This window comes from Anabrus simplex, chromosome 3 (assembly GCF_040414725.1).
Source record: "Anabrus simplex isolate iqAnaSimp1 chromosome 3, ASM4041472v1, whole genome shotgun sequence".
NCBI lineage: Eukaryota > Metazoa > Arthropoda > Insecta > Orthoptera > Tettigoniidae > Anabrus > Anabrus simplex.
The window spans coordinates 231,911,115-231,918,320 of record NC_090267.1 but is presented as its reverse complement, the minus strand read 5'-3'; positions in this window follow the sequence as shown (position 1 = coordinate 231,918,320).

Genomic DNA, 7,206 nt, shown 5'->3' with positions numbered 1-7,206 from the left:
GCCACTCAGCCTACTTTCCCCTATATAAATAAAATGATAATTTTTGTCTGTATGCTCGGATTAGATGTACAAGATTCTAGAACTTAATGTTGAGAAAATATTTAGATTAAAATAAGTTGAAGAAATGATAATTCTATAATCATAGCGCGAAAATATTGCATTCGGGAAATAGCGGGTTCGAATCCCATTCTCGGTAGCCCTGAAGATGGTTTTCTGTGCTATAAGCGCATTCTGTAGCCTAGCAGGATACTGCTATTTGTGGTGTGTATTTTGTAGAGATGTTGGGGACAGTGCAAATACGGTACCTAGTCTCCGAGGCAATATAATTAACCATTAAGTTTAAAATATCCGACCCGGCCGGAAATCGAACCCGAAGCTCTCTGAAACGATCACTGCGCTTACCATTCAGCCAAGGAGCCGGTAATAATAATAATAATAATAATAATAATAATAATAATAATAATAATAATAATAATAATAATAATAATAATAATAATCTCCTTCACGAAAACAGAGGTCCGCCTCTGTGGTGTAGTGGTTAGCGTGATTAGCTGCCACCCCCAGAGGTCCGGGTTCGATTCCCGGCTCTGCCACGAAATTTGAAAAGTGGTACGAGGACTGGAACGGGATCCACTCAGCCTCGGGAGGTCAACTGAGTAGAGGTGGGTTCGATTCCCACTTCAGCCATCCTGGAAGTGGTTTTCCGTGGTTTCCCACTTCTCCTCCAGGCAAATGCCGGGATGGTACCTAACTTAAGGTCACGGCCGCTTCCTTCCCTCTTCCTTGCCTGTCCCATCCAATCTTCCCATCCCTCCACTAGGCCCCTGTTCAGCATAGCAGGTGAGGCCGCCTGGGCGAGTTACTGGTCATTCTCCCCAGTTGTATCCCCAACCCAATGTCTGAATCTCCAGGACACTGCCCTGGAGGCGGTAGAGGTGGGAACCCTCGCTGAGTCCGAGGGAAAAACCGACCCTGGAGGGTAAACAGATTACGAACGAACGAAAACAGAGATGATGAGCACGGACAGGAATTATGTGAAGAGAACAATGAAGACGAAATATGGCAAAGTGAAGGTCACAAAGCAGTTTAAATACCTGGGAGAAATTATCAGCAGCAACGGGATGGATAAAGAGGCCATGGAAAATAGAAGACTTAAGTTGGAAAGGCTAAACATTGCCACCAAAGCCATTTACAACAAAAATAATCTTTCCATCAATGCGAAACTAAGACATTATGATGCTGTGGTAAAACCAGTGATTCTGTATGGGGTGGAAACAGCAACACTAACGAACCTGGAAAAACTACGGCCCAAGGGTGGTAGAGGGAAACTACAGATTACAAATAAGGAGATATACAAAAGAACAGAAGGCGTGGAAACAACAATAAGGAAAAGACGGCTGCGATTCTATGGACACATGCTCAGAATGGATCCAACAAGGTTAAATAAACAAAATTTTAATAAAATATAGGCCTACTACTTGAAGAGCCAGGGGATATGCCAAGCAGATGAAGGAAGAACTCAAGAGGTTAGGAATTGCAGATGAAGAATGTCGTGATAGAGACCAATTGAGGAAAAGACTTTCCAAAATAAAAGTTCTGGTTGAAGAAAAGAAAGAGCGCAGAGGGGGAAGATGGACTGAAGAGAGAAGTGCGCAACATTCTGAAAGAATGAAGGCACTGTGGAGAAAGAGGAAGGAAGAAGGGATGATTAGAAGGAAGTGAAGTGGTATTGGCGTGGTCCTAAGTTTGGCCGGTTCGCAAGAAAGAAATAATAATAATAATAATAATAATAATAATAATAATAATAATAATAATAATAATAATTACTGTACCGAGCTCGATAGCTGCAGTCGCTTAAGTGCGGCCAGTATCCAGTATTCGGGAGATGGTAGGTTCGAACCCCACTGTCGGCAGCCCTGAAAATGTTTTTTTGTGATTTCCCATTTTCACACCAGGCAAATGCTGGGGCTGTACCTTAATTAAGGCCACGGCCGCTTCCTTCCTACTTCTAGCCCTTTCTTGTCCCATCGTCGCCGTAAGACCTATCTGTGTCGGTGCGACGTAAAACAACTAGCAAAAAAAGAACAAAAACTACTGAGGTGTTCTGTCCTTTACATCTCGTAAATAAAGCCTAGTGTAGAGAACTACCTTCAATTTGAGGTTTAATCATTTACAAGAATTTGCCGCTATTAAGGACCAAACCCCAGTTCTTCTAGTTACGAGAGTTACGACCCCTGCGTTCTTTTAATCTCCGCATGTCGCCTTCACGACATGGGTGAGTAAGGTGCGATATTTTGATCTTACCTCAGACAGATTAATTGTCACTGATAGGAGTTGAAGTCCTCCGAAAGTAAATGGCTGTAAACAATATCCTTGTAAAGTGTGGGTGAGTACAGGAAGAAGCGCATGTGCGACGTGAGAGCCAGCTGACGGCTTGGGGCTAGGAAGCGCTCTGATTGGGCGGGACTAGCCAGCACCCCTCAGGTGGCACGCGAGCACACCCTCAAACATGGCCAGTGCAGAGTGGGTGGCGCGCGGTGCGATTTGAACCAGTGCTATGACAGACACACGATCTTCCATTGTCGCGAGTTGGGCGCGTGGTAGGAAGGGCTGAGCAGTATAAACTTTAGCCCGCTAAGAGAATTGTTATAAGTTAATTATTTACAGTATAATGAATACGTTACAATATGAATAAAATCTCGTTATGTGTCAAGAGTTAAGTGCCAGCATACATACATTTAAAATGATTTTCATCAACTTTTGAAGTGCATACATAACCTCTAAAATGAATGTAACTTTTTATAACTAATTATTATCTTTCATGCGAACTGCTAAGTGGTATTTCCCGCTATAACAGTTATTAAGCGCACTGTTTTTGGAGACTATATATTTTAATATCAGAAATTTTGCGAGTGATTGAAAAAAAAAAAAGAAGCAGCGAGATGAACTAGAAGATGACTCTTGGAATATTTTTTAACAGGTGCTTTCCAAATGTCATTGAATGATCGATAATCCTTACCAAAAATGAAACTGATGAAACTGATTGACTTTCTTGAATGACTTATTCGATAATATTATTCAATAGCAATTTCAGGAACTAGGTCCATCGATGTGAAAAGGACACTTTTTGGTGAAATATCTTCTTATATTGGCTGTTTTACCAGACTGACTTCAGAATTAGTTCCGATAGTTCTCTTTATGCCACCACATAAGGGAAGCAGTGTGCGAACCTAAGAAGTGCAGTTTCAGCGGATGTAGTTTGTTTTTGAGCGACATGAACGCCAACACCGAGACGACCGTTGTCGCCACTCGACCTTCCTCACCACGCCGTTTCTTCGCGCGCCTTTACGGTAACCTCGATGAGAGGCGGCGAGACACTGAGGACACTCCGGCTACAGTGACGACAGGCGCCGCCCCTGTCATCAGTCCAATGCCGATACCTGTACCGGTGCCCGTACTCCCGTTCCCTTTCGCTCGACCACGCGCTGATCTGCCTCTCATCGCCGCCCCCGAAGCTGCCTTCCCGGCTGGGTACTCTGCCTTCCGTAAGTACTCTGAAGTTACTAGCATGTCATTGATAAAAGAAGCACCATATTTTACAGCACTATGTTCTTAGAGTATTTTACTTAGGTCCAAATGTTTCAATATTGCCCTATCTTAGAGGACGTGTTGTGTTCGGCACGAGAGAATTAAATAGAGATATTATTGTCCTGAGAACTAACCCAAATTCAAAATATTTTGGAGGAAAATCTGTCATTGTGTAGGCATCGCAGTGTTTTTATATTGTTTGGATAAGAGTAAATCCTAATATTTCCTAGGACAGGGCTTGAAGTTTGAAGCCCCTCTAAATACTCTGGACACTACTAAGTTTATTCCTCATAAATATAATCGAAGTTGTAAAATATTATTCCCCGTCTCACTTTAATTTCCACACAACAGGAAATAATACTAATTGCAATGTTAAGTACTCGGCCTACTTAGGACCAGACTTCCCTTCTCTCAGTTTTTGCCAATAAGTTTTCTGCACTGGCTTATTCGCTGCCTTTGTTCGGCAGAGAACTTCATCTTCTTCTCCCTTTCTTGGGTGTTTACTCTAGCAATCACCCATTTCAGGGTACTGTTTCTGTATGTGGTGTTGTCGTGTACCGTGTCATGTGTATTACCAGATTGTTCTAGGCCTTCTGTGATTCTGTCATTGTATCTGGTGTATCCGTGGTTCGTATGGAGTTTCTCCTAGCACATCAATATCTCGTGCTTTATATATTCGTAGAACTTCAGGCACCGTTTTCTTGTAGCATCAGTGAAGAGTTCAGTGTATTGATGTATTTTTTCAATGTTGCTCCTGATTCACCACTTGACATCATGGTCTTTCTGGGTCCTAAAAACTTCCGTATCTTCTGTATCATAGGAATTTATCTGTGGAACTAAGATAGAATCCGATATGTCAAAGAGCGCGGTTTTTCAGAAGGCGCTTTTACAAGTTGGGAAGCTCGCTGAAATTCTTATTGTACTTCAATGACCTCTAGATTGAAGTGACATATATTTGTGAATGTAATAAACAGAAGGAACAAGTTTTATTCTTATTTATTCAGCAAGTTCAGGGAACATATCACTCGCTTGCCTCAATATCTATACAGAACATATCGGAATATTTATTTTGGGAAGCCGGGCTGACTGGCTTAGACATTAGATCGCTGGCCTTCTGACCCCAACTTGGCAGGTTCGATCCTGGCTCAGTCCGGTGGTATTTAAGGTGCTCAAAAATTTCAGTCTCCTGTCGGTAGATTTACTTGCACGTAAAAGAACTTCTGCGGGACTAAATTCGGGAACCTCGGCGTCTCCGAAAACCGTGAACGTAGTTAGTGCGACGTAAAGCCAGTATTATTATTTACTTTGGGAACAACATATTCTAGAGGCACCAGAATCATACCGGGCTTTGCGACCATACCCTTCACTACAAAATTTCCCATATTGGTATTAAAACCGAAAATTCTTTTTTTTTTTTTTTTTTTTTTTGACATATCGGGTTCTGTCTTAGTATCACAGATAGTGGCAAGTTAAAACATTACTAGAAATAAACATCTTACTTACTTACGCACTTCCGATTTGTATAGCGCTGTCTTCACGTACGTACCATCGCAGTAGACGGGTCAAAATCAAGAACAGTGGGTCGTTTATAGGAAACCTTGGCAGTTTATCCAGTGTTTTCATCTTAAGCAAGTTTCTGTAGCCTGGTTTGAGTCTGATTTGACAGATAAAGCCTCCCTGACATGATGCTGTCCTTACTGGTAGAACAGCACAGAATGTGAGAATGTAGCAGATTTGGGAATATTGCTACGAAAGTGTCAGTATGAAATTTCTCCAACGTCTGATTAAGAGACATTAAAGAGAATAGGATTTAACTTCTTCATTGCTATCATTAACCCTTTGGAAAGGAAATAAGGTTACTTTGTTTTTTCTCGATGGCAACTACTCAATTGCTGTAGCATGAGAAAAGTGAAATACGTATAGCTAGAGGATCCGCGCGTCTCCGCAGCGTTCGTTATAAGCAGGTCAAATAGCGTCTTTTCACATGAAATTGCTACGTGCGTTGCCCGGGTGCTATTTTGAATGTTTAATTTTAGGATTTATATTACCTATTAATTATGTGTCAAGTGAATTTTTGTATATTTCTTTATTGTGACGTTGATTGACATTTTGCAGACTATTTCGTAGTTTTAGAGTTATTGTTGTATTTAAAGTTTTAGATTATTTTGTTTTGCATGGAAGTTTGTCCATGTTGCATTCCATATCGTCTGGGAAGTAGACGATCTTTATAAACAGATAATAAAAATAAGTGAAAATTGTATTTAAGCGTTTCGCAATGATGTACACGATGCCACTTTCATTAGGACTGTCACCAATTAGCCTAGCGAACACGAGAACTGAGGGTTCAACACTAATCTCGGTTATTTTGGACATTTTCTGTTTCAACACTTCTGACCCCCATGCCGATGGAGGCTGAACTCGGAATTAAACGATACTAAAATTGGTCATTTGTTGCAAGTCCCTCTTTCCCAACCCCAATCGTAGGAATGATGTTTTACCCCCACAGTATTTTTCTCCAGATAATAAGTCATATGTGTATCAAGTTTGATTAAGAGCTATGTTAAAACGTAGATCCATAATCTCGGTCATTTTGGACATTTTCTTCTTCCCCCCTTTCTAACTCCCCATGCCCATGGAGATATAAACGGCATCTGGAATGTTAGTATTCATCTCAGCCACCCCGAAAAGTATGGATTCGACACTAATTTTAGTCGTTTTCGATGATGTACATGTCAGTCCCTTCCAACCCCCAACCGTAGGAGTTCTAGGAGTATCTTACCCCCAAATTAGTTTTCTACAGATAGTAAGTCATATGTGTACCAAGTTTCATTGAGAGCTACACTGGAACATGCACACGTATCGGTATTGTACATTCATAACGTCGGTCATTTTGTATACTTCCCTCCTCATCCCCTTTTCACACCCAACGCCGATGGGGACTTAAAATGGCATCCGGAGTGTCACCATTCATCTCAGAGACCAGGATTTAACAAGAATATACCTCATTTTCGAATATTTCTACATATAACTCCCTCCCCTCTCTACCCCTAGGGGTGTCTTAACTCCACAGTATTTCTCTCCATGTAGTTTTAAGTCATATGTGTACCAAGATTGATTGAAATTAGAGGTTTGCCTATAAACGCCTGTCTTTTTTAATCGTTTAGTTTAGTCGATATCTTGGCGTAAATATATTGCTCCTTAACTGCATGCAACCCGCTAAGTACAGAGTGTATTACATGGTAGAGCAAACCTTCGCCAGCAATATTAATGGAGTGGTCATTTAGCGAATTGATTTTAGGATTACTCGAAGTTGACTGAATTTAGAGACCTACCAATGCCTGATGATTCACTGACAGGTAATTCCGGAGAGAATTAAAAAAATGAAGGAAATCGATGCAGTAGAACGGGCAGACGGACTGGACAAAACTGTTTTTAGTAAACGTTAATATATATACAGTAGATATGTGTTGACTTAACTCTGAACTCCTGACAAGAACCGCTAACAAAACATTTTAACGCGGGATCGAGAGATATAATTTCTAATACCGGACTGCACTATAAGAAATGTAAACCAATAAAAAATATCACTGCCAACCGTTGTGAGCATTTGTTAGGGCC